Source organism: Myiozetetes cayanensis, unplaced genomic scaffold, assembly GCF_022539395.1.
Source record: "Myiozetetes cayanensis isolate MyiCay16 unplaced genomic scaffold, myiCay2020 scf5-8, whole genome shotgun sequence".
Classification (NCBI taxonomy): Eukaryota; Metazoa; Chordata; class Aves; order Passeriformes; family Tyrannidae; genus Myiozetetes; species Myiozetetes cayanensis.
Window position 1 is genome coordinate 103,322,807 of NW_026087742.1, and position 27,263 is coordinate 103,350,069.

The 27,263-nt window shown below is 41.4% G+C and overlaps 1 long non-coding RNA gene across 19 annotated transcripts in view; it reads right to left on the reverse strand.

The window, feature by feature from the left end:
• Positions 1 to 27,263, reverse strand: part of LOC126648896 (uncharacterized) — a 286,520-nt gene that overhangs the window by 219,484 nt on the left and 39,773 nt on the right. For 14 of the 19 annotated variants that reach the window (XR_007630905.1, XR_007630916.1, XR_007630908.1 and 11 more), the window contains exon 3: positions 22,310 to 22,511. The exons of 3 other annotated variants lie outside the window; for them this stretch is intronic. This is a non-coding gene — a long non-coding RNA (uncharacterized LOC126648896). Of the gene's footprint in view, positions 1 to 6,347; positions 6,434 to 22,309; positions 22,512 to 27,263 lie in introns of all 19 variants that reach the window. 2 more of the 19 variants (XR_007630915.1, XR_007630922.1) reach the window with 2 other exon arrangements.

Below are 27,263 nucleotides of genomic sequence, written 5' to 3' on the forward strand. Positions count from 1 at the left end.
ATTATCAGATATTCAGCCAGATTAAAGCAGGGTACTACATTTGCTAAACCTCAAGGCAGCATGAAAATAGCTATCCACACCCAAAATATTTAGATGCCAGTACAGTCTCTCAGTCAGGTGAGAGTTATTACTGATCACCCTAGTTCTTCCAAGGTCCAGGAACAAAACTGTGTTCCTCGTGTACCCAGGGTTTTGAGGCACTTTCAAAATCATATGGCAAATGAATGTTCTTAGCTGAGGGGCCAGTCCCAGTTCCTACATTAATGACCCAGGCTGCTGTGGCAACACAAGAGAAAGAGAGCTCTCTCTCGAGTCCAGAGGGTCATCAAGATTATGAAAATGATGGAGCACCTCTCCTGTGAGGAAACGCTGAGAGAATTGGGTTTGTTCAACCTGGAAAAGTGAAGGCTTCAGGGTGACCTAACTGTGGCCTTCCAGTACCTGAAGCGAGCTTACAAAAAAGATGGAGAGGGACTTTTTTACAAGAGCATGTATTGACAGGACAAGGGAGAATGGCAGTACTGTAAGATGGTGACAGAGAAGGTGGAAACATAAATCTGCACTCAAAACCAGCAGGGATAGGTGGGATTACACTTATTCTAAACTGTGGGTGACTGCATCTGCAAACGAAAGAGATGAGGAAAAGCCTAGTGATTTTGAGTGAAGGTACCATTATAAGAGAGGAATAACAGAAAAATAGTCTTATCTGTCCTCTGCATTCCCCAATATCATCCTTATAGCTCTCATGTTCGGCAAAGGTGTTTCCTTCTCTTTACTCCCAACACCTAAACACTGGACTGAATTAACTTGCAGCTATGTATAGACTACTGCATGTATGATTAATCTAGACTTGAACCTGCAATTATCAGCATTAGAGCTCATTTTGAGTAGTGTGGAGGTTTTTCTAACAAAATGTTCCCTTTGCATCTTCCAAGCTAGCTCTGAATATTTAAAACACATTTCTCTCTTCTTTAAACATATTACTTTTAAAAACAAACAAACAAACAAGCAATCAAGAGCTATGAAAAGAGCTTGGAAAAACTAAAGTAGTTTTCACTTTGTTCTTCCAATAAATATTCCTGACAATATTGACTAATATCGAATAGTTAATATTACATCATTTTAAAAGCTATGGTAGAAATTACTGAGCATTGGCAAAAACTTAAAACTTGAGCATCTCACTGTTTCTGATTGCAGATGTTATTGGTTGCTGTGGTCTCATGGGGAGGACTTCAAAAACAACCTGTAGTTGCAGCTATATTTACTGACTATTCAGATAAACCCTTGAGTAGATTATCCACTGTATTAAACTAAAGGGGATATTGTCTCCAGAATATTCATATGAGGTTTCCCTGTTGTATGGACGTTATTATGTTAAAACCATTGTGAATTAATTTCATGGTAAAATACAAAAACAGGAGGAAAAGGGTATGATTTATCTATCTGGAAGGTATCTATATGCAGACAGACAACTGGTTTTAGCAGACTATATTTTTCCTCTGAATCCATAAGTCAGATCTCAGGTCCAGTATTCTGCCTCCTTGTAAAAAACAACAGATTATCAAGGCCATAGTGCATATTCAAGGGCTCTGCAGAAGTGCATCCAGTGTAATATTGCTGGACCAGGGAGGAAACCAGGAAAGATGTATAAGCAAGCAAAACCCACTCTTCCTCCTGAAGCTATATGCAATCACCACGGGGTCCTTGCTGTGATTTTCTTCCAGTTCCATGTACAATGCAAGCCATGCAAGAGGAAGTGATTTTGTATGTGTTCATACTCTATTTTCATATTTCCACATTTACTATGGCAATTCATTGTGTTTTGTAAGCCTACCACCATATGATGAATTTTTATTGCATTTAAGCTTCATCATAAGTATAGTACCTAGCATACCTAATTATCACTGCCTATGATCATCACCATAGGAAGCTAGATTCCAAAATTGTTCAGGGTAGACAACTCCCCCAGTCCCAGGTCCTTCCTCATTAAGACACAATTAGTATGATAAATGGGGATGGTTATTTGGTTACAGGCAATAATGGTACTGCTTGCTCATCACAAAATGAGGAGAAATAATTAAATATTACAAGAAATGGTTTAATAATTAATAATGGTACCTCAGTCATCTGCAAATAAAGCTGAAGTCCATTCAGGTGTTCATTACCAGCTGCAGTTCAAAGCCACCATGGCCTTAACCTCAAAACAGCTACCTGAATTAATGTAGTAGGCAGAAGGATGAAACTGTGCTTGTCCTTGGCAGGAGTGCTGCAAGGTGCTTGAGACTCAGTACGTATAGTCAAGCTGAAGCTGGAGTTGGTAATCATTCTGGCTAAAGCACCTGCAGCCTGAGGTGCTGTGAGTGCATCCTCAGTGGCTCCCTAATTCTTAAGTACCATCCTTGCCAGTACCTCCCTGCCCACAGAGTGACCTAAAGAGCACCTGAGGATCCAATTTTTTAATATACTTTGAATTAAGGAAGACTATTCTGAGACATGTGGTCAGTACTAGGTTAAATGAAGAAGGATTCACTTTTCTGTCAACTTAATTACAAATACAGCATTATGTAATCTCATTTAATTGTACCCTTCACCTCTTTAACATCCTCAGCCTTCTCTCTCAAGCCATCTCTCCTCAGGAAACACCTCCTGCTGACTGAAACTGCATTCTGATAATTAAGCTCAGTATCCTCTTTTCTCCCAGGGGTACACAAGACCATGTCAGTGTCATAGAAATCAAACATAACAGGGCTCAGCAGCACCTCAAGAGGGTCACCTAATTCGCCTCTTCGTCCCAAAGGCAGGATCAACTTCTTCTAAATTGTTCTTGACAGAAGTTCATTTAATCTGCTTTTAAATCCTCCAGCGGCTCCAGAGCCTCCCTCAGCAATCCAGTCTGTGATCAGCCTCCTTTACCATTAGAAAACTTCTCCAAATGCTCAGGCTACATTTTCTTTACTGTAATTTAGCCCATCACTTCTTGTACCAGTCTGCCGAAGGTAAAGCTGCATCAAGTCAGAGAATTTTACTTGACTTAATTTACTGCCAGCCCACACAAACTGACAATCACTGGTTCACAGTGAGGGGGGAAAAAAAATAACAAACCAAAGAAACAAAACACAAACCAAACAGAAATCACTGTGCAAAAACCTATTTAACTCCTGCCCTTCTCAAGCACCCTTATTTTTGCCTTTTTTTAATCTCAGTGCACTAAAATTCCTCCAGTGAGGCATAAGTGCATGGGAGGCTGAAGTAGTGTAATTCATTTTAGCACCCTATGGTCAATGGCTTCCTGCCATGCTGCTCTTCAGTTTCCCTTTCCCATTATGGATTACCCATGAATCCTGGTCCCTCAGGGATGTTCCAGTCCCATCATGGGTCAACCATGGCCCCAGTACCTCTGTTGTGTCCTTTCCCCAAGTGTGTTCAAGCATGCAGATTTATTGATTTCTCCAAACAAACTGTTGTCCATGGGTAGACATGGCATTCCCTCTGTAGACAGGAAATCTTGGGAGGAGAGGTTGGCAACAGTAAAATGCAACATGGTCAGCTTCCCTTCAGGTTGAGGGCCCTCACCTCTAGGCTCCTAAGACAATTGCACTGCAGCCAGTGGCCAACACCTGCAAGACAGATCCTTGCCTCCCTCATAGTGCTTTTGTCCTCTTTGTCTTTTTTACCCTCTGTTCCCAGTGCTTCTCCTTAGAAGAAGTAAAGTTTGGTGTTTGTCTCGGGCTGCACATGGAGGGTGTGACTTCTGCCTGGATATCTCTGGAGGTAGCTACATACAGCTCGTCTCCATCCTTGCCAGAGTCCTGAACTGCTCAGCTGCTCAGAACTGCTCTTCTTATCAGCCCTGTTACTTTTGAAATCAGGCTTTCTCCTTTCATATATTTCAGTCTCATTGCTCCACTGCTGAAAGGTACTTACACATGCGCTTAAATGCTTTCCTTTGCTTAATCAAAGGCTGTGTACTTGTATGCAAACACACTAATTGCAGGCAAAATTGCTCTTACGTAAGCCACTACCCGATGTTTTTCATGGAGTTGGAAATGCACAACAAAGACCTCTGCACCCATTGAACATTTTAGGAAAAGATTTTAACTTTGGGTGAGGAAATGTGTCATGGGGAATTTGAGTGCATTATCATCAATATAATCAGAAGAGAAGAATAATTTATTCCTGACAGTTGTCTTTTACAGCATGTCATTAGAATGATCCCTTTATAGCACCCATTCATATACATGACATCTTAAGTCATACCCATCCATCTTCCTCAGCAGATAAAAGACTACCATCCTTCTAATATCTCATTTTTTCATTTGAAAGCCTGAGTCAAAAATCATTTCACAAGCCTTAACAAGTCCAGCCTACCAATTTCCTGGAATCTTCAGGCACTTTCTAGGGCCATCTCTTCTTCCTTCCTTTCTGTCCCCACCCCACTTCCCACCTCCCAACCTTGTAAAAAAATAATAAGTACAAGAATGCAAGACAGTTCCTGAAGGAAGGACTAAGTGAAACAGACCATTTTTACCAACCCAGATCACTGATAAGCACATGATTTTGTCATCAAGAAGCCTGTCTGACCAGATGGAATACACACTTCATCTGTTTGGTTTTCAAAGCCACACCCACCCCATCTACCCCCTGGCAAAATAATCTGAGTTAGAGAAGATTAACAGCACATATGAGGACAGCTGTCCCTCTGAGATGCTCAGAACAGACAACAAACCAGATGTGATTTGGTGACCAGCCTAGTAGAGGCTCTTTACTCTGGTGCTATATAGAATTCTCATAATAGTTGATATCTGATCTCAAGTTCTTCTTGGTCCTATCTTAGATTACTACAATTCATTTTCTGCTCACATCTCTCAGTAGAGATAAATATCTCTCACTAGAGAGATAAATATGCACATGCCGCATTGTGCTTTCCTCACTTAAAGCAGTCAGAGAAACCAAGGTTACTTCTACACATACTTACATCTTCATAACCTGGAACCATCTTCCAGCAGCTGACCAGCTTGTTTTAAATTCAACTCCTTTTGCATTTTTGTGGCAATTCTCAGTAAACAGATGTGCTTCCCTCCTTTGAAAGTAAGTATTTTTTCATACCTGGGTTCTTAACACAACTCTCACTGGTCCATCCAACTTTACACCTTCCTTCTTCAAGGACCGTAACAGTGAGACTTGCCATTCCATACCCTGCATTTAGATAGTTAAGGTCCAATCAATGTCTACTGAAAATAATGGTGTGGTATTAAACCAGACTTGCAGGATGTGTTCTCTTCATATGAAGACTATTTCACAGAGTAACTGTGTTCAGCCTATGGAAAAACTCCATGTACTGACTCACAAAGAGCTTCTTTACATATCATAAGGCTTAGTAGCCCAGGCTGATGTTAATTTTTTGCACTGCTGGCACTGGATGTCAGCATGCTGTCACCAAAGGAACACATTGTTATGAGAGGGCTTTTAGTACTAAGATTACTTATCAATGGAAGACAAAAAAAAAAGTAAGAGAAGCCATTCAAGATCTTGTAATATAATTAGCACAGTGTAATAGATAAGAGCTTTAATGGAGAAACAACCTCCTTGATGGCAGAGGGAAACATTAACATTTTTCTCTTCTGCTGCAGTAGTAAAGAACTGAAGTTTATTCTTCATGCAGCTGAAGGAATTTCTTCATAGCCAAGTCAGTACCACTCAGCCAAGAGACAAAGAATAAAACCTGTACATTTCAGTAAAGGCAAACCATCAGATTGGTAGCTTATTTGGTGATGGATAATGAAATGCACATTTATTTCTCACTACCTCCTGCTCCAACAGGAAAATGGCAGTGCAAGCCACAGTCCTTCAGTCAGAACATACAAACAATAAAACAGATACATCCAGAACTCACCTCACTATGTTTAGCACATGGCATTGAATCTGAACTTTCAGTTATCCCAAAAGCAATCCTCTCCCTGAATTCACAGGGAAATCTTCTCCCAGTATTTTGTGCATACACAAGTCAGATTTTACAGTAGGCCATCAGATACATATTTCAAGTCCATGATTTAGTGGTGAGTTGGATTTTAAATATTTAAAATTAGGAAGAACTCTTTGGAGTTACATGGTATGGGGAAGGTTTTCTCCTTGTTTTTTATGTTTGCACATCATAGTGTTGCACAGTTGGATATGTCCATTTTTCATGCTGGATACATATAAGTGAGTGAGGCTGATAAATAAACAGAACCAGGAGGTACAGGATTCTGGATAACTGAAAGTTAAACAACACGTGATAATTATGGATTTTTATAAAAAAACACAATGAGAGCTCAACCCAAGCAGGGACATTTGCACTTTTTACTCACATGAGTAGCAAGTAAATCCATCTATTAGACCAAATCTTTGTTAAGTGATGCACTGAGTACAATTTGCTGCTAAAGCTGCAGTATCTCTGAAAAGGTGAAAATAGAGTCCTTTGAGCAATCAAAGACCCTGGGTCATCATATATATTTATACAAGAAGACCCTTCCTGTTACTCTTCTTATTTTAGCCAAGTTCTGCTTTGAGTAGATACATTTTCCAGTCTGCATGCTCTCTACTTTTAATGAGATGCTCTGAGTGGGACTCAGCTAGAGTTTGAAACACAAGACTCGAGGTGTGGCAGGTATCGCTGGGAAGTCTACAGAGGGATTCAGATCACTGCCCCATAGGCTTCTACTCCAGAAGCATGAGTCATTCTTGGTGTGATACCAACCAACCTGTTGTCTGTATGTTGACCATGCTGACCAGAATTTAAACATCTTCTTCGCATATACAAATAGGCTTCTCAATCTGGAACTAAATCTCACTATACATGGCTAAGCAAATTCTCTGGCTTCCTTTCTAAAATCCAGCAAACAATGTTGCTGACATTGAACTGCCACACAATATCCATACATTACCAAATTTCAGTTTGAAGTGAAAAACAAACCAACCAACCGACCAACCAACCAAGCCTTTCTTTTCACTATTACAGAACCACAGAATGGTTGAGACAGGAAAGGACCTCTGGAGTTACTGTGTCCAGCCTTCCCTGCTCAAGCAGGACCACCCAGGGCTAAGCACCAAGGAACTTGCCCGGATAACTTTGGATTATCTCCAAGGATGCAAAGATGGAGACTCAACAACCTCCCGGAGCAATCTGTGCCAGTGTTTGGTCACCCTCGTGGTGGTTTTTACCTGTGGTTCCACATGCCATCTGAAGCAGGCTACTTTTAATGGGAACTTTTAGTGGCAACAAAATTCCTTGTGAGCACAACACTGCCATTTGTGACTTTAGACTACAAACTACAGATGCACTACTAAGAACTACTAACGCACCACTACTCCTGCCCTTTGTGACTTGAAGAATAAAGCTGACTGTACTCATCCATACCCTCACATCTGTGAAGAAATGATCTTTATAGATCTTTAGAAATCTATGAAGAGAACTGAGCAAACCACACCATAGGAAGGACTAATGTCTGTAGGATAAAAGCAGAACCGGCTTATGTAACCAGCTTCATGTGTATTTTAACATTATTTCTTTTTAGCATAGCAGTCAATAAATTAAATCTGAATTTGAAAGGTCATTTAACAAAAGTAGGAAAAATGCAATCTTCTACTCTTCATATTTTTGATAGAAAAAAGAATTTGAAAACAAGACTAAGAGCTTTATGCCTGTGGTAGATGAGCATAGCTATATTCCCTTCAGTAAGACTCACCAGATGATAATAGTTTAAAATAGCCTGTGCTTTTAAGCTGTTTAGTTTTCAAATCATATATATATATATGTTTTAATTCTAATATATGCTAAGAAGATAGAAGACCAGTAATTTAAACAACCAATCTCCCTCCCCCAAAAAACCAAACCAACAAACAACCATTCAGAGGGTTGACTGAGTGTTTTTAATGACCTTAAAATGCCTCCTGAGATAATTAAGGTATTCATATAGCAATACCTGTTCCTGGTGCCTAGCATGTACTGCAACAACTATTCTGGGCAGCCCCAATTGTTTATGTTTGGATTGTTTAAGGCCTTTGACTTTTTCTGACAGCAAAAGTGACATGGCTTTCATTTCATGTACCATTCCAGAAAACCCTTACAGTAATCAGTGAAAATTATGCTAGATAAGGATATGCTGCAATAAATGTTATACCCTATTGCAAAGCAAATCTTGTAACTTAATACAGCAAACATGTTGTACATGTTGCATATTTTTCTCTCTACTGAAAAAAAATTTATCTCTAGTGAGAGAAGGATACACCTGAATATAGGAGTCATATCTCTCAGCCAAAACAACACCAGGGTACATCTTTGGCACTATTTTCATTCTCTTATATTATTATTAAGCAACTTATCACATACACGAAGTAAACAAGATTTTTTGCCAGCACATTTCTGATTTGATGGATTGTGACTTTATCTCTCAGCCAGGATTCAATCTTTGCATGTCCTTTCATATGGCTACTATTTAAGGCACTGAACCATGGCAGTATCTCACATGAACCATTTCTAGAATATAAAAAATAGTTTAAAAATGCAAGAGAGGGAACCAATCACTTCTGCAGTAATTGGGGAGTGTTGCTGAGGCATACAGAACGTGACCCATGACATCCATGATGACTGAACCTTACAACATACTTCACTGGTACTTGACACTCAGTTTTCTGTTGACACTCATGGCACTTCAGTGCTACACTTGAAATTTAACTGTTTTTGACAGTGTATGTCGTCTTCATATACTCTTATAAGATAAAAAGAAGGGTAAAAAAGAAACATCTTTACTTTCTGACCCCCCCTACTCCCCAGTCTCTCTTCACATATTCCTTTCGTGGAGGAAAGGAATAAACACAGAGCTCTTGTGACCAGAAGTTACAGGTTTCCTGGGAGGGTGCGTAATAGAAGTGGGCCACATTATCTTCCAAACATCTCATGATCAACTAGGTAACAACCTTTTACATGGTGCCTGCATGCCTGGACAAGCAAGTAAATACATATTCATCTAATCCCCTGCTGTTCCCCAGGAGAATTTGTCAGGCACTGCTGACTTCTTGCAAAAACTCAGGTGAGGAAAGAGTCAACAGCATCTCTGTGTTGGTCTCAGCAACTAAGTATTTAAGTGGCATCAAATCACTTAAGAGAAACAAAGCCATAAGTCTTGCAAAGGCAACAGCTCCTGAGCCCTGTGTCAGTGGCACCAGAATTCACAAGTAGAAGGCTTTTATTCTAGCATCCCAGAATATTACCTACATCAAAGAATAGTGCATGATAATGGCATTAGAACACATTAATTCAGTGAGATCAAAGCTTAGCAGTCTGCTTCCAACATTGGATGGTTCATGATGAATGGTCCATGATGGCTGAACAAGGAAAGCACTTAAGAAGCCACACAAGTGCAGAATTGTCTGTTCCTCTTCTACCACTGGGATCTCCACGATTTCCTGAGTTGAGCCTATACATTTTATTTTTGTACATTTTTTTAAGCTATTTAGAGTTTGATTTAGAGTTTTTAAGCTATTTAGAGTTTTTTTTCCTGTGACAAAAACTTCCAAATGCAGTTTTGAAAAGTCACTGACAGACCAGCCACTAAGGGAAGCCACCAAGCAAAACCCAAGGAATACCTGAGCAAGCCAGAAGTAATTTTTTTCTTTGGGTTTCGCAATGTTTTTCAAAGGACAGGGTCTCTAACTTTCCTCCTCTACTCTTCAGACTTGAAAACAGCAATATCAGTGAGCTGCCCTCAGAGGATACAAATTCTGGTATTTGTCAGCCTCACACATAGGAATTTGGAGGTGAGTGCTTCCATAATTGCATCCTATCTGGATGTGCTATGATGCTCTTGGGTCCTGTATTTCAGGAAGCAGCATGAGTGAGCTGTTCTGTGAGGAAAAGGGAGCTGAGAGCCAAGCATGGTGACAAAGCTGGCAAAGGCAATGGTATCAACAGCAAGAGCTCAGTCTTACCATCCTGTGTGAGGTGAGATCCCAGAACAGGCAAGTCCATAATCAAAGAGTTATTGAATAGTTTGAGGTGGAATCATCTAGTCCAAACCCCCCTGCAATAAGCAGAGACATCTTCAACTAGATCAAGTTTTTCACAGCCCCACACAACCCGATCTCGAACATTTCTATGGATGGAGCATCTCTGCATAACCTGTTTCAGTGTTTGCCACTCTCATTTTAAAAAAACCCTTCTTCCTTATGTCTAATCTACATCAACTCTACTTCAGCTTAAAACCATTTCCCCTTGTCCTTTCAGTACATACCCATTTAAAAAGTTTCTCTCCCTCTTTTCTTCTAAGTTCCCTTCAGGTACTGGAAGGCTGCTATAACATCTCCCCAGACTCTCCAGGCTGAACAATCCCAAGTAAGTCATAAGCCATCAGGCCTGAGGCCAAGAAATCAGTCCACAAGTCAGCACCAGGATCTTGTGTGGGGATCGGCACAAGCAACAAGCTGCAACACCTACTGCAGAGTGTCCCAAGAAGGAACCAATCCCATTCCCAAGCAGCTGTGAGAAGCCTCTGCCATGGGAAGCCTTCTTCCAGCTTATTCTCAAAAAGTCCTGTGACAGAAAAGGCTTCTCAAATATCTCTTTCAGACCAGAGACGTGGCCGTGAGTGCAGAGGGCCAAACTACTAGGAGGGTTGTGGAATCATGCTCCAGGCTTTGACACTGCCATCCCAGAGGTAAGGGGGGTTTTCCCTGCTGTCTGCATTGCTCCATACCTTGGAGTTGCTTCTGTGGAAAATGTTTTACAGGATGGATGACTGACATGACTTCCTTAAGTCTCTCCTCTCTGACTTGGCCCTTCATTTACTCTTTAAAAAAAGCTATTGAGTGAATTCCAATTTAGATTATTTGAAATAACAAGATTTTAAAAGCAGTCCAAGTACAGGAAATCACAGTTGGAAGGCCATAGCTGATCCACCAATTTCATCTTTAAAATGGATTTATATTCCATCCTCTCAAAACTTCTATCAAAAAAAAAAAGCCTCAATCCACAAGAGCTGACACCAGGTCAACAGTATAACGTCTTCTTAACCATCACATTGATGGTAAAAGTGTGTTTTCAATGACAGTTTAGCCAATGAAAAATTCCCCTGTTCAAGTGTTGCTATAATTCAAAACCTAACTGAAAGTTACAGAAACACCTCAACACTTTTCATCACTTAGAATAAGACTTTGTGAGTAAAGTGCACGTAATTTCAAGCCAAAATATGTGCATAAAATCTAACTGAAGGGACTGGTACAGGCAATAATGAACTCAAAATGACTACTCTTAGGATTAAATACTGTATGCAGGAACCAGCATTTTTAACCTCATTAACTGTAATCTCAGTTCACTAACTCAGTTACTTAAATAATTTGCACAATCACTATTTCTTAATTAGCAGTACAACTTTAAAAGAAAAGGTGTAAAACTGGAGACACCATTAAGTAAAAAGTTGCTACAGAATATTTACTAGGTTCTCCTCCAGTAATTTAAATTCACTCCACCTGAAAATGGATCTTGGAAGAACACTGACTATTAAAACTATGGTCCTTCCAAATTTGTCTGTTGCTTTGGAAGAATTTAAGATGCAACTGGGGAAATGTAGAGAGATGTAACAAACTCTAGATCCAATACATGGAGGTCAGCTTAATGATTTTTTTTGTTGGCAGCCTTGCATACAAATTTAAGAGCGATGGGAATGGGCTCTGGATCAGTTTTCTGCTTCGACAGAAAACTGGTGGTACGGTGGTGGTGTTCACAACAATCATTTAAGAAAGTAGTACACAAATAAGTGAACTGTCTTGAACTTGACATCCACTGATGAGAATCGGAGATGGGGAAAAGTATTATCTTAGAAAGAAGGAGACAAGACAGCAGCAGGGACATTTACAAGTTCTCAGGGTAAGGATCATTGCTGAACTACCACCTTAGTAATTAGTACATTTTGAATGGAAAAACAAAGGGATAGAGGAAGAAGTTCCAGGACATCGCTTGGGAAATTAGCAGGGAATGGAAGAGGAGAACAAAGGAAAAATGACTTATCTGAAGGGCATGCTGAAGAAACAATCAATCACAGAGAGAAGAAGAGAAGCAAAGTATCACAGTCACGGTTGAAAGTAGCACAGGAGTCAGGCAGATCCTTTCTTTCCCCATAGTGCTGAAGGAAACTGCCTTCTCAAGAAATCAGAAGTCAAATGCTGATTTTGAGTTTAGTTGCATAAGGTGGCTTTGGAAATGTTTTTAATAGAATTGACTGGAACACAGAAGTTGCTTCAGTTTTAGTGCAAAAACAAAATTTGCATGAATTGGTTCATTATAATTCTTTCATATGTTGCTTTTCCCCTTATTCTACGGTTGTGTAATGCATGATAGCAAGAAAACTGTCCCCACTAGGACTACAATAATACATACTGTACAATAATAGAATATGAATGAATACGAATGAGCCACAAAATAATGAATTTGTAAAATCTACAGAGGCAAGAAGTCCATTTTTTTTCTTTGCTGAGAAATAGACTACAGAAGCATTTAACCAATTATCTGTAGATTCTGCCCTTTTCTCAGCATATCTGGAAGCACAGGCTCTTCCCTGACACCTCAGGAGAGAAGCTGCCAAGCATGACTCTGACTCTGCTGCTGCAGCTACACCCACTCCTGTACTCTGGCAGCATCAGGGAGCAGCAGTCTCCTTCTTTTTCTTCCTGTGAATGTGTGAGTGTCCACCAGTCCCAGCGCTGAGCCATCTCAGACATGCTGCTGCCAGTGGCTAACCCAGCGGCCATCATCCTGAAATCTGGAGGGAACACAATGAATTCCTCCTTAAGGCATGTCCACCTCTGTTGATTGCCCCAGCTGTAGGGTCTTCTCTTAACACAGTGCAGTTAAGAAGCTGTCATTGTTGTTTCACACTAGATATGTGCACATGTACGTAATTTGTAAGAACTAGATATGTGCACATGTATGTAATTTGTAAGAACCATCTCCTTTCTAGAGATGGAAAATTTGTCTTTCTCTCTGGTATTTTGGATTCTTAGTGATGTTCCCATAGAGGAGCTCTGTTCATCTCCCTGTAAGTGCCAGTCTGGATTGATTTCCTTTCCTCAGCAAATTTCAGTCACTCCCTCTAGAATGATTTCCAAATCTTCCTAGGATCTCTCTTTGGCTGCAGTTCAGGTCCTTCTGGAACCTGATGTCTCATTAAGGACATTTTATTAAGTGTAGATTTGGGACTAAGTTGTGACAAAAGGGGAAATCATTTTAGTTTCTTCTTTCACCCTTAACAACATGCTGTATATACGGATTTCTGTCTCTAAACCAGTTCCTGAAATGTTTTAGTGCTCCTTCACACTTAGCAGTGATATCAAATAGCAGCAGCTCAGTTCAGTGCTTTAGCAGTATTTTATTACTTCCAGTGTCTGATCCAGATGAAAGTTAGTTTGTGGATCTCAACACTGTGCCTCTGCCTGCCTTTAGGCTACAGGCTTCTCAATACCTGCTGTGTTGGGACAGTCCCCAGCCAAAGATCCCCCTTCACCCACAGCAACTGTTCTGAGACACAGCGGTGACATCTACAATAAAACTAAATGTGGGTTTTTTCCTGTGTCACACACAGTGTGTCAGGCTTAGAAATGTTTATTATACTGTCCTAGGAGAGAAATTTAATGTGTCCAGCTACTTCTGAGTTTTGCAGGGTCATTTTCTCAATCCAGGGAGGCATATGCACAACACAGCAACTCAAACAGACACAGCAACCAGTGCTCCAAATTTTGGCTTCACTTCATCTCATTACAAAAAGCAGCTCATGTCCTGCTGTGGAGGAGGTGCAGGATTATGCAGGAGGTCAGACTCCATCATTCTGCTGATCCCTTCTGTCCTTTACTGTCTAAAAATAAGTTTTCAAAGCCCTTCTTAGGTCTAATGGAGGCTTCATAAGAAATCCTTGAACCCAGATCCATAGCTGGATTCATGCAAACAGCTGAATGGACCTATTTGCAAGTCCAGGCTCTGATCCAGCAGAGAGATACATTAATATTCACTTTACTAGCAGTTTTTAAAATTGTAAATGTTGATGCTTGATTCTGTACTTCCTACAATTTCTTTTAAGTAACTTTCACAAAGGACAGTTGACTAATATTCAGTACTCAGCTTTGTACAGGAGCTGGTGGTCACAAAAAGTGCAAAGCAATATTCCATCAAATTTCCTCGTCCTTCTGCACTTCCGTGGGTTATTGGCTGTTCCTCTTGAACATTTGATTTACAGCAGCAGCACGGGTGATATTACCAGTTTCTTCTTATATCCTCAAGCTAATAATTCACTATACAATAGGAAGTTAGCATAAGAAGATTGAAAATAGTAAAAAAAAAAAAAAGTTTTGGGAAATATCTAATTCCTGAGATGACAGAAGTTGGATTAATTTTTTTTTCCTAACCAAAAATCACATTATTTTCATAGCTATTTTCACATTATTTTCATAGCAGTGCTTATGGCAATTTCCACTTTAAAAATAACCATGACTTTTGGAGATCTGTCCTGTATTAAAATGTTTGGGCCTAGTAATATCTGGTATCTGAGCAACACAATATTACATAAAATTCTTGGATTTTAATAACATTTCTGGATATAGATCAGTTAATAAACTTTGTTTCACCAACCACCTAATAGATATCCAGCTACAACTGCTTAATGAATGTTTCCCCCAAATGAAATCTGTAATATTTCAGGCTACCAGACTGAAGGAAAAAATAATTCTCTGTAGGAAAAATCCCCTGTTGCAGATTCAGTTCTACATAGCTGAAGTTCACTTTATTTCCATTGGCAGCATTTTCACCTTCAGAAATCTTCTCAGATAGCATTGTGGTAGTCTTTTATGCTCCCAGTGATTATTTACTGAACAATCTGCTAAAATAGGTTGCTGGAAGCGGAAGGCCAACCGTTTCCATGCAGTCCAACTTCCATAAGTGCTGTGTCCTTCTGGAGATTGAGTAGGGAGATGTAGGCATGCAGCCTTTCCCAGTGGCAGGTTTGAAATGCCTGAACATTATGTTAGGACTAGAAGCTGCACACTGAACTTTTGTTATGCCAGGACAAGTGAGCCCAACTGCAAATGTTAAGCCCTCTCCCTGCTCTAGGGTGCAAAGCACAGAGCTTCACCTTGCAAAGAAATCTGTACAGGCCATGACAGGTAGCTGCTACTTGCTGCCCTCAGTTGCAGGTGTGAGGTGTGTGAGGCCACCAACCAGGTATCACCTATGTGTTGGCTGGAAGATGTATAACATGCCCTGGACAAGACTGTGACACTTTGGGCTGCACACTTCCACCTTGCTTTTATGGGAAGGGAAGACTGGAGATTGGGAACAAGCCCCAGTACTCACCTTACATTACAAACCTGACACAGGAAGATGCCAGCCAGCCCTAATATGAATCCAAGATGGACAAGCACAGGCTTGTTTTGTAGTCCTGTTGCACAGTCCCGAGTTCAAGCCAATAAATCAGCTTCCTTTTCCTCATCTTAACACTTTTATAGCCCCTGCTATAGATGCTGCCTCATAATATTATCACAAAAAATAATGTTTGTGATAATAGTGGAGTTGAATCAGCAGTTGAATTAGTGAGTGCAACTCTGGGATGGAGCTGATGATGAACAGTGCATCACTGACTGCGGAGAGGCAGCCACAGCTATGGTAACAAAACATTGGGGACTGTGGTTCCTGTGACAAACAACAAGGAAGTGTCCTTGCTGCTTCTACGAAAGCACTGAATAACAGCACTACTGATCAACTGCATGTAGGTGACATAGCAGTTGCCAACCTGCTAATTTATTGGGGTTTATCAAGCAAATAGCAGCAGTGGCTGTGGAAGAATTATCAGCAAATGTGAAAATGGATTTTGTTTCATAAGTGTCAGGACAGTGTAATACATTGGTAATGGGACAGTGGCAGACAGCCCTACTGTTTTTCTAAAATGAGAAATTAGAACAGTTCAGCCAAACCAATGGTGTACATTTCTCTGGAGTTCATGAACTGGCTTTTGACAGAAAAACACACAGACAGGAAAAAGGGGAAAAAAACCAAACCACAAAGACATACACAAAGCTGAAACTAAGACATCCTAGTTAGGGATTGGCTTTATTTTTACGGCATAAGTGAAAAGATATCAAAAATGACCTTTTCAGTAAGCAGATACCTTTCAATCTTGTCAGTTCAACATGAGTGTGAGTATTGCAGCTGCTGGACTGAATTACAAAATGTCACAAACATCAACAGCAGGTGAACCCTCGTGGGTATATACACTTGGGTTGCAGTATCATTTTTGCAAAAGAAAGAAAACAGACCAGAGTTTACTATACCAGCTGAGGCAGTAAGGTAGCATAGGAGAACATCTGGTCCAAGGTGGGAGATTTCACAACCCCTCTGGGCAACTTGTGCCAGTGTTTGATCAGCCTTTGAGTAAATGTTTAAGTGGAACTTCCTATATTTCAAACTGTGCCTGTTTCATCTTGGTCTGTCACCAGCACTAGAGCCTGGCTCTGTCATCTTTTATCTCATCCATCTCAACCCAGTCAGGTATTTATGCAAATAAACGCAAATAAGCAAGATCCCCTGACTCTTCTCAGCCTCAGGCTACACATTCCCAACTTTCTCCATCTCTCCTTATATAACAAAGCCTCCAGTCCCTTAATCTTCTTGTAGCCTTTCACTGGACTTGCTCCAGTCCATTCATGTCTCTCTTTTGTGCTGGGAAGCCCAGCACAGGACCCAGAACTCCAGATATATCTTGCAAGTGCTGAGTGGACAGGGAGGGTTCATCTCCCTCAGCCTGGTGACACCCTGCCTGTGCCCAGCACATGGGCACAACCCATCAGGTCTCGTGTGCCAAAAGAGAATACGAAACTTGCCACAGAATCATAGAATCATTTAGGTAGGAAAATACCTCTAAAATCATTGAGTCAAACTGTTAGTTTCCCCTGCCAAGTCCACCACTAAACCCTGTCCCTAAGTGACAGATTTACACATCTTTTAAATACCTCCAGGGATGGTGACCCCACCACTTCCCTGGAAAGCTTGTTCGAATATCTGACAAGCTCTTCTGTGAAGAAATCTTTCATATCAAATCTAAACCTGCCCTGGTACAACTTGAAGTTGTTTCTTCTTGTCCTACTGCTTTTCACTTGGGAGAAGAGAACAACATTTCCTCCCTATAACCTTTCAGATGTGTGTAGAGAACAATAAAGTCTTCACTGAGCCTCCTTTACTCCAAGCTAAAAAAATCTCAGCTCTCTCAGCCGCTCTTCACAGGATTTGTGCTCCAGACCCTTCACGAGCTCTGTTCCCCTTCTCTGGTCATGTTCCAGCACCTCAATGTTTTTAGGGAGAGGTCCAACACTGAACACAGGACTCAATGTGCAGCCTCACCAGGGAGAAAATCACTGCCCTAGTCCTGCTGGCCACACTACTTCTGACACAAGCCAAGATGCCATTGGTCTTCTTGGCCACCTGTGCACACGCTGGCTCATGTTCAGCTGCTGTCAACCAACACCCCAAGGTCCTTTTCTGCTGAGCAGCTCTTGAGCCACTCTACCCCCAGCCTGCAGCACTGCCTGGGGTTGTTGTGACCCAAGCGCAGGATGCAGCACTTCACTTTGTTGAACGTAATACACATCCTGTCCATATCCCTCTGCAGAGCCTTCCTACCCTCCAGCAGATCAACACTCTCGCCTAACTTGGGGTCATCTGGACCCAGAACTCCAGATGTATCTGGTGAGTGCTGAGTGGTCACGGAGGGTTCATCTCCCTCAGCCTAGTGACACCCTGACTGTGCCCAGCACTTGGGCACAACCCATCAGGTCTCGTGTGCCAAAAGAGAATACAAAACTTGGGGTCATCTGCAAACCGGCTGAGGGTGCACTCAGCACTTCCATATCATCAATAAAGATATTAAATAGGACTTGCCCCAAGGCTGAGCCCTGGGGAACACCACTTGTGACTGGATGCAGGTTGGCTGTAACTCCATTCTCCACCACTCTCTGGGCCCAGCCATCCAGCCAGTTTTTTACCCAGAGAAGAGTAGACTCATCCAAGCCATGATCAGTCAGTTTCTCCAGGAGAATGCTGTGGGAGATGTACTAAACTCCATGTAGACAATATCCACAGCCTTTCCCTCATCCATTAAGAGGATTACCCTGTCATAGAAGGAGATCAGGTTGGTCAAGCAGGACCTGCCTTTCCTAAACCCATACGGACTGGGCCTGATCCCCCAGGCATCCTGTATGTGCCATGTCATAGCATTCAAGATGAGCTGCTCCATGACCTTTTCCTGCACAGAGCTCAGGATGACAGGCTCATAGTTCCCTAAATTCTCCTCACAGCCCTTCTTGTAGATGGGAGTCACATCTGCTGACCTCCAGTCAACTCTAGTTAGCCAAGACTGCTGGTAAATGATGGAAGGTGGCTTGGTGAGCATTTCTGCCAGCTCCCTCAGTACCCCTGCGGCCCATTCACATCCAACCCGACAGACTTTTATGAGTCTAAGTTGTGTAGGCAGTCCCTGTCTTCCAGTTCAGGGTGCTGGGCACCTGGAGAGCAGCTGGTCTTACTGACAATTACTGAGGCAAAGAAGGCATTAAGTATCTCAGCTTTTTCCTCATACTTTGTCGCTATGTTTACCCCCCCATCCAATAATTGGCGGAGATTCTCCTTAGCCCTCCTTTTTTGATAATGCATTTGTAAAACATTTTTTATTCTCATTCCCTGGTGAAAACTTGATTAATTTCAGGAAGGCATTTAGTAGGAAAAACTGTTCATAAATGGGAAAAAACACATGAAAACCCAGACTGAAGGAGAAACTTTCTATCAGGCTGCATAAGGTTTTCCTATGTTCAGGATGAGGTTCATCTCATCACTGTTGGTCACTACTCACCACAACAATATTCATGTTCAAAAACACAGTGTGTAGGAGAGGGAGAAAGTTCTTGCTTCCTAATTTGTAGAAGTTGGAAACTACTCACCCATCAATCTAGGAGTGTGAAAGCAGCATCAGAAAGCTGGCTGGGGGAGGAGAACTTTTTCAAATATTCTGGAACATTATGCCAAGGGATTTCTTTTATTCTTGTATCTAATCTACCTAATATTTTGTCATTTTCAGATAACACTGGCAAACTTTTACAAAAGCAAACTATTCAGATGGAAGCCATGTGTGGAAGCCATATGTGGAAGCCATTCTCTAGCCCTTGTCACTGTGCAGAGACTATAGCTGTTAAATGTTGACCTTTTTTTTGCACACGTTTAAGAGACAAACAATTTATAGAACAATTTCACGAGTCTATTTAGTTTATCTTTACAAGTCTTTTTAGTTTAGCTTTGGGATTGAAACACTTCAAGCACTTCAAGCAGGTATCACATGGCTTTCTGAAGCCTGCTACAGAAATCAGAATAAAAGAGCTATTGTAGAAGCAGCATAACTAAACACACAAGGAACACGTGATTCGTTGGGACTGGGACAATTCAATGGCTTCTGCAGACAAGTGTTTACTTCTTCCCGATTCACCACTACCTGAGGTATTTCTCTAAGCAGCAGCAAAGTGTCAAAGGTAAGAAGAATTTTAACAGCTCAGCACATGAATAACAGACTTACACTGAGACACGACTAACTGAAGCTGTCAGAAGCAAGATGAGACAGGCAGGTTTGCTCAGGGATTGAATGCTACAAGCAACTCAGTGGTGCTGGATGCAGACGTGCCCTGTGCACACACACACACGGGAGAGAAGCAAGGAAAGCCCACAAAAATGGATCTGACAAAAATTTTGTTAGTGGAATCTCAAGTATAGTATGAGAGAAACTTTTATATATTTAGTGCAGGCTGGAAAGAAGTGTGGAACTAGGACCAAAACTAGACTCCTACTCTATTCAGAGAAATGGGATTTGGTAGGTGTTTGAAATAACAGATTTGTAGTAGAGGAAAAGCAGACTCTGTATCAATTCCTTTTCCTAATGAAAAAGCTGCAAGACCCTGAATAATGATTAAACCCTCAGGTCAAAGGTCCACCTATCTGGACAGGAGAGAAATTGAGATGCTATTCTTGCTGAGCCAAGGTGGAAGGAAGATATTCATTGAGCTTAATCAAAAAGTCAGCTAAAAGTATTCAAACAAAACCTGGCGAAAGAGCTAGAGGCTTTACTGGAAGAGTCTGGGAAACCTGAGAGTATCTCCAAATGGCACAATACCCACAGCTGCAATTTTTGCTGGGGAAAAACATCTGAGGTAAGCTTGAAACCTGATCTCTGAATTGCTTTTGCTGGTTTTAGGAGGTTTCATATGTTTCCTACTTATAAGAAAGTAAATTAAGTAAACACATTTTCTGGACAATTTCAGTAACTATATATACTCCCGGGCAGGTGGGGCTCGTTAGCCCTTAAAGGCAACCCACCTACGTCCTAAGGACCTCACTGCCACCGTCCAAGCTCGCTTGGCCCCGGCAGATGAACCTTAGGATTAAAGGGTGGGCTCAGTTCCGCGCACACTGTGTCTCACCTAAAAAATCCAATGCGCAGGCTGGAAGGTGGAAAGACCTTCCCCGGATCTTCGCTCGCGAAGACTGGCCATTATATTATAAAAAAGCCAAGAAAAAACATTTCTAAATATCTATTTTAAGTATCAAATAGGTGCACACAGAAAAAGAAAAAAAAAAGTTCAACTCTTGATTTACACAACAAATTTTTGTTCTGTTGACAAAATCCTTGTTATTTTGCACTAAATGACCCTCAGAGGCTATGAACTAGCTTCATTTTTCTTTGTAAGCCTCTCAATGCCTCAGATCTATTGGGTGATGGATAGCTGAGAGGGTGTTTGGCCCAACAGATGTTACATCTCTTCAGCACGGAGGAGCCAAGGGTTTGGTGCACTAGGAGCTGTAATCACTTCTGCAAGCTGGAAGTTGGCTATAGGCAGAGCTAAACAAAGGCAGACCAGCACTCCAGGTGTGTCTTGACTGGGCTGTCCCATTCCTCACAGACAGCATAACAAAGTTGTCCTTTCTTCTCCCCAGTTCTCTTTTGGTGTCAGCAGGGTCCAGATTTAAAAGAAACAGAGCAACGCTAACAGCGCATATGAAGTCTCTTCAGAACCAAAAGATAATCTTTAAAAATAAGACAGAAACAGAACTGAATTCCCGGGATAATCAGGCAAGAACTCCATGTCATAAATCAGGCAAAGATCTGCCCAGCAGTGTAAACCACTTGCCAGCAGAATTATCTGCAACATTCAAGTCTCTGGCTGCAATTTTAACTAATGAATCCACTGTAATTAACTCATTAGCAGTTGTTCCAGTGACTTTAGCACTGTAAGCCTCTGAGGCTCCAGAAAGCTAGCAATTTTGGAGGCTGTAAATTTTGCTAAAATGTGGGAGATATTTGCACAAGGCTTTCCTCAATAAACAGAAATGTGTTCAACCATCTTCCACTTCTTTGTGACAACCCCTCCTGGCAGAACACATCCTACAGTGTCTTTCTGTGGCTACTCAGGCTACATAAACACACTTCCTTTTATGCTTAACAGTCAGGTCCTTCTTTACTTTTGGGGCTGAAACAAAACCTGCTACAGCTACAGCTCCATTAGGGACTATAGCATCTGGCAGTACTGACTTTGTGCAGCAAAGAACAATAGATGTATAACACACAAAGGTCATTTCTGTGACAGAGCGGGACCTGCTCTAACAAGTTATGAATATGTAATAAAAAATGGAGTTTGACAGGTCTTTTCTGTTCTCCAGGCTGTAGTCCTGCATGATGGGGAAAATTGTTCTCTCAACTCGGTCTTACAAAAGCTACTGAAAGCCACTACTGCACCACATCAAGCCCCATATCAGTCGATGCTGCTCCTTGACCAGGAGTGCAGGACCCAAAGGCTTCCCTACAAAAAGTCACAGGCAGAAGCACCTTATCCAAGTTCATAATGCACACCTTCATGCAATGAGTCAGGACACGCCACTGTGTGGCCAACTATAAAGAACCCATTTTAGCCTCACTTAGATCTCATCCAAATTCTCTGTACCTGCCATGTCCCAGACCAGAATGCTGGCTAGACAACACTAATCCCAATGTACTGGTGGGAGCAGAGGGTTTCTCCATCCTAGGCAGCCCCCAGCATTCCCTGTCCCATTTCATCGGGATATAGCCTTCCAGTAAAAACATACTATAGGAAAAGAGTGAGAAAAGCCACTCCACATCAGGACAACCATGCTTTTCATCCTTATCTGTTCAGAAAACATTCTTGCCAGTATGCCCCAAGGACAACACATGCAACTGTTTGCACTCACCAGGCTGTGCTCCCTGAAGATCCCCATTCCATGGAGGATGCTCTGTTCCAAGTCTTTCTAGTGCACACGTGTGTTATACCACCAACCCTGATGGCTCTGCTTCTACTGGTTGTGCCACAGTCCTCAGCATAGAGAAGCAAGGAGTCACAGAGACACTGTGCCATGTTTTCCTATTCCATTGGTTCTGACCTGTAAAATAGAACTAAAAAAGCTTCCCTCAGTTCATATGCCAAGTACAATCCTTTATACTTTAAGGCAGATGATCTGGACAGACTTGTTGCTTTGAGAATAACAACACATGTTTCAGCACTTAAGTTGTTTCCTGTATCAGATGCTCAGTGCAGAATAATCTGCATTTTATTTTTAAATATTGAGAGAAACAGAATATATTTTATGAATGATCTGTCATCATCTTCTAGTTTGACAGACAACACATGTAGCTGGGTCACAGTTTCAAGAGTTTCATCACAGTTTGGTACTAGTTAAGCATTTTCTAATGAAAGTTAGGGATTTGTAGACACTGACAACACATCACACATGAGAACTGTGTGATGTGTTGAAAAACAAAAAGTCAAATAACTCTAAAAGACTTCAGTGAAGATCATGGGAACTTTCAGCCTAGCCAATGCCAGCCGAAGTCCAGGTACAGCTAAAAACAAGCACCCTGGGGTGTTACTCTATTTCTTTTAAACCTGGACCCTGCTGACACTAAAAGAGAACTAAGTGAAGAAAGGACAGTCCAGTCAGGCCACACCTGGAATGCTGGTCTGCCTTTGTTTAGCTCTGCCTTCAGCCAAACTCTGGCCTGCAGTAGTGATTACAGCTCCTAGTGCACCAAAAACATGGCCCCTTCATGCTGAGGAGATGTGAGATCTGTTGAGACAAACGGCCTCCCAGACAGTGTCCAGGACAGCAGGCAGCTCAGCCACAGCACAAATGCACTTGGAAGAGGTACCAAATCTTCCATGATCTCCTGGCAGAGCAGCAGCTCTGTGTTTGCTGGTTTGAGCCCTTCAGGAAGATAACCTTTCACCACTTGTGGTATTGGCACTACCTGACTGTTCACATTATGGGAGACAGGACAGATGATCCCATAGCAAAGTCAAAATCAGCAGCAACAAGACAGGACCTCACTGCAGCTCTGTCAGAGTGTGCCAGACAGGTGAGGATACAGCTCCTGAAGCAGCGATCTCGAACCTTTGGTGTAGCTCACAGCTGAGGTGGCTGTCCCCACATCTGCAGCTAATTTTCAATGCAAATCTGGTCTCATCTTGCATGTTTGACAAACAGCCTTTACTACTGCTTCTGATATCTTCAGCGCATATGGACTATGCACTTGCCACAATCAACCAGTACAACCTAGTCTTTCTTGGTCTGCTGCATTCCAGTTTTTGGAGGAAGAAAAGGCTAAATTTGAAGCTTAATTATTTAAAATAAATTAGTTTCCTCACTTAAGAGTTAGAGATGTGATTTAACAAGTTGAGAACTGACATTTAAAAGTGTAGTGGTGAGTCAGACTGTGACAAAAGGGTGCAGAGAACAGAGTGAAAAGTGAATGTAAACTCTCTGAAGCTTTAATCTTGATTGCAATATTACTGACAAAACTCAGCCCAGAACTGACCCAGATTCATCTTGCCTAGCTTTTTAAACATAGATGTGACACCCCATTTAGAAACTGTTGTCCTACACACCATCTGTAGTTTATGGAGAAGAATCAAGACCTCTGGGGGAAACCAGCTCAATCTGAATCTCAGATCTCTCAACAGCCTGATAGCAATATTCTCTTCTCTTTTAAAAGAAGTCTCCTGACTGCATCACCCCTTACAGCTGTAGGAGTCAGGCTGGAAGTCTCCTGACTGCATCACCCCTTACAGCTGTAGGAGTCAGGCTGTTCACAAAAATCTGCTTTATGCACCAAAACAACTAGAACTTACCCTCTCTACTCAATTTTCATAGTTTGCTCTCTCGCCTGCTCTGTTACTCTCCTATAATGACCACTGAGGATTCCTGTGGTTTATGAGCATCCCAACAGGTGCCATTCTACACACACAGCAGCTATCACTCACATCCATGGTGCTGCATTAAAGCACGGAGCTTATACAGCTCTCTGGAACATACCTCCAGTTGGTTTTGAGCACTCACAGGCACAGGACTCCAAATGAAGCCTTGTGACCCTTGTTTAACAGCTTTGTGGTTCCTTCCATGGTCATCAGAGACTCTGCTGTGCTGTACAAGAGGACCCACACACCTCTTCTGCAAAGCTGCCCCAGCCTATACTGGCATTTGAGTTATCCTGCCCCAGGTGCTGGACTTTGCCATTTTTGCCAGTCTGTCCTCCAGCCTATCAACCACTCCTCCACCCTGGTGTCATATAGGGCTCTGGTTCCTTTATCATCCTCTTATACAACCTGCCAGGCATTTCAAAAGGTTAAAAAGTCCCACCTTTGCTTCTTTTTGTCTCTTTCTGAGTCACCTCATACAAGGGGGATAATTACGAAGTGAAATAAGAAACTATGTGTGACAGAGACACATTACCATGAGACTGCACTAATGAAGCTCAGAAAAAGGAATCGAACAGGAAAACTTTCACTATTCTTGTGTTTTAAGTGCAGACGGACAATGCAAGATTCCTATTTGCCTTTAAGGTACATAAATTTTTACTGGCTTTATTTGCTGGAAACAAAGTGTAATGCTCAGTATCACAGCACAATGATAGGGGTCTGCAAGTTGTATAGTCACTGGATAGATCAATAAAATAAAAATGCAGTTTAAAATCAACCAAATATAAAATAACTTCTCTGAGGGCAAAGAACCAGAACAGTCTACGAGGTTGATGGATCATTGAAGAAAAAGACGCAAGAGTTCTTTCAGTTCTCTAATTCTTCAAGCTGTAATAAACTGGTATTTAAAAAAATACATTGTACTATGCTTAGCCTGGAAATCAAGAGAGATCATAGCACTAATATAACAAAATAAACAAATAAATTTTTTCTACTAGCAAAAAGCTGTGCTCATTCCACAATCTTTTCAACAGAAAAAAATATCATTTCCTGTAGTGAACTCAAGGTGAAGAGGGATTAAAGTGATAACATTCAAAAGAAGTGCATTTGCTTATATCATCTAAAATAGGAGGGGATTAATGAGACAGAAGAAATATCAAGATGACTTGGTATCAAGATGACCAAGCTATGGAAGATTTTAAGATGCTCTTTCATGCTGAAGAGCCATGCTAAAATAGCACTTTCCAGTTCCATGCATTTCTCTTTTCCCTAATTTTTCCCTACGACAGTAGTTACTGTTTCAAAATTACGAGACTTGCAAAGCAGTTTATTTTGTAAAAGTTGTACTGTCTAGTTCCAGTACCCAACAGGAAATTAAAATTCTGCAATCACAGTTTGCATTTAGAGATCAGAAAACATTCGCTATCTCCATCCTATAAACTCACTTCCCAGTTAGAGAAAGCTGGGACCCTCAGAACATCTTTTTATTTCTGATTTTTCCCCAGAAAAGACAATAGGTTAATCATTAAAGCACACCCACCTTACATATGGAAAATCTAATTTCAGGTGCCTCATTGGTATTGATGGAACACAAGTGTCACAGGGCAATGCCCTAAGTGGAATGATTCAGTGAAATTAGGAGCACTTTGCAAATGGTCTATGAGCCAGGAACAGCAGGAGCATACCCCCATACTGCACAGATGCTTCAGGAGTTCACGGGGTGAGAAGAACATTAGGGTTGGGAAGAAGAGACCAGAGTTAGGCTCCAGATTCTGAGGGTATAACTGCACGGGAAGAGATTGGTTTCCTTAGAGTAAAGAGAAGAAAGTTTTAAGGACAGTGGTTGGGAGACACCTCCAGTGGTCACTCAGAGCAGCCTCCCGCCCAATACCCAGATCAGCTCTGCCATGGATTTGTCTAGCTCAGTCCTGAACATTCCAACAGGCAAAGAGGGATCCTCCCACCCAGACACATGGCTTCTCCTCACATCTGCTGAGCCCTCCAGCCTTCAGTGTGGTCATTTATCCCTTGCTATATTTTTTGACTATGCCAAGAAGACTTTGGCTCTGTCTTCTCTATCCCTGTTCTTTAAGTAGTTATATACTACTCTATGCTATACCTGTCCTTTGATTTCTTCACTGATTCCCTCATCCTCTCACTGTAGTTCAGGAGCTTTCAGCCCCTGAGCATCTTGATGACCCATGGACCCTCTTCTATATTTACAGGGCTATTACTGTGAGTGATATCCAAACAAACCAGGAAACTACATTAGGTCACTTCAAGGTTTTCTCATTTTCTTTCCCTTCCCTGAACTTCTTTTGCAAAACAAGCATATAACCACAAATAGCTGCAACGATACAAATTAACCTTATCTTACAAAAATTAACAGGACCCAAAAACTGTTCCATTGATCCATGACAAAATAGGGGTTTATCTTCTTTCCTTGAAGTGCCTAACAAAGACAAATAAAGAAACAAAGAAAGATTTAAGCCTTGCCTATTCCTTTTCTGTGGCTGATAATTGAAAAAAAGCACCTGAAAAGAGCAATTAATCTCCCTTATCTGAGCTAACTTACCATGAGAGCATCACCTTCTAGAGTTGCCTGTTCACTTTATTGCCTGTAAATGGAGGGCAATAGACTTGGACTCAGACATCAAACTTAGTGCAGATGACTCCCATGTTACTAGCAAAGTTTGCTAATAATATGCAAGCTCACCAGACAAGCTAAGTTCCTCACCTAAATTCAAACTGGTTTAATAAAACAAGCAGGAGTAAAAATGCAGTTATGTTTTGACAGAACAAGAAGTAGTTACAAATCTAAATGCAAAGATGGCATCAATAGTGCAATTTGCATCACTCTCCAAAGCTAATGTGCAGCAATTACACTTTTTTTTTAGTACGATGTACAATGTACATTATATGTTTAATTCAAGAGTTTAAAGACTCTGGGAAGT